This window comes from Octopus bimaculoides, chromosome 21, assembly GCF_046866305.1.
Source record: "Octopus bimaculoides isolate indiv1 chromosome 21, ASM4686630v1, whole genome shotgun sequence".
Taxonomy (NCBI): Eukaryota; Metazoa; Mollusca; class Cephalopoda; order Octopoda; family Octopodidae; genus Octopus; species Octopus bimaculoides.
Window position 1 is genome coordinate 37,379,863 of NC_142948.1, and position 1,253 is coordinate 37,381,115.

The window sequence follows — 1,253 nt, forward strand, 5'->3', positions numbered from 1 at the left end:
AAACCCGCTGTTCACGTTGTGGTCTTCGTCATTTTAAATGTCTTCTGATTCTGCCACATTCACAAGTCTGTGGCAGACGATATACAGATAAATGGGTTGGTAACTATTAGCTCCCTAGGATTGTGGTGTCTCTTAGCTTTTATCAAAGAACGTGTCTGAGAGAAGGTTACTCTGATATTAACCCGTTGCTGAGGGAATGATCTTTTGAAGATCTTATACGATACTGCAATGTTCCCGAGTTTGCGGCCATTATGGAGAGAGATCTTCCTCCGGTTTGTCTCACAACCATATCTATAGAGGGATGAAGGTCTTACCGCTTTTGTGCATATCTTATTGGGCCTAAAGTTTCGAACGGACGTTGCTGATTTCCCTAAAGTATATCGATTTCAAATTTTGGCACAAGGCTAGCAATTTCGGAGGAGGGGATTAGCCGATTATATCTACCCCAGTGCTCAACTGGTACTTATTTTAGCGGCCTCGAAGGGGATAAAAGGTAGAGTCGACTTCGGCGGAATTTGAACTCAGAATGCAGACAAATGAAATGACTCAAAGCATTTTGTCCGGTGCGGTAATGATTCTGCCAGCTCGATGCTTTACTTCGGTAGCCGAGGGTTTCAAATTTTGGCACAAGGCCAGCAATTTTTGGGGGCGGTGTATATATTTATATCATATATATATATATATATATATATATATATATATATATATATAGAAAGAAAGAAAGAAAGAAAGAAAGAGAGAGAGATAAACTGATTAAGATACATTTGTAGGTACTTTTTTAGATGCTCTTACACTTTCGAGAGTGTGTCTCATAGATGGATAAATAAATAGATAGAAAGACAGACAGACATACAGACAGATAGATAGATATATAACCAGGCAAACAGACAGACAGACAGATTGTTAGAAAGATAGATTGCTTAGAGACAGACAAACAAATAGATAGGTAGATGGATAGATAGATAGATGTATGGATGGAAGGATGGATAGATAGATAGACTCACAGACAGACAACTTGAGACAGTTTAAGAGCGAAGACACTAACAGGAATGAAACGAAATATAAACAGAAAGAGAAAGAAGAAAAAACAAAAACGAACAGAAATAATTGAGTAAAAACAACAAAGACACCACGAAAAGGGCAAAAACCAAAAGAAAACAAAACAGTAAAGATAAAAAAAGCAAAGAAAAAGTCATTTTCGTTTCTATTTTCCTGAAATTCCATCGTCTTTCCCACGGATTGACAGGTAAGGT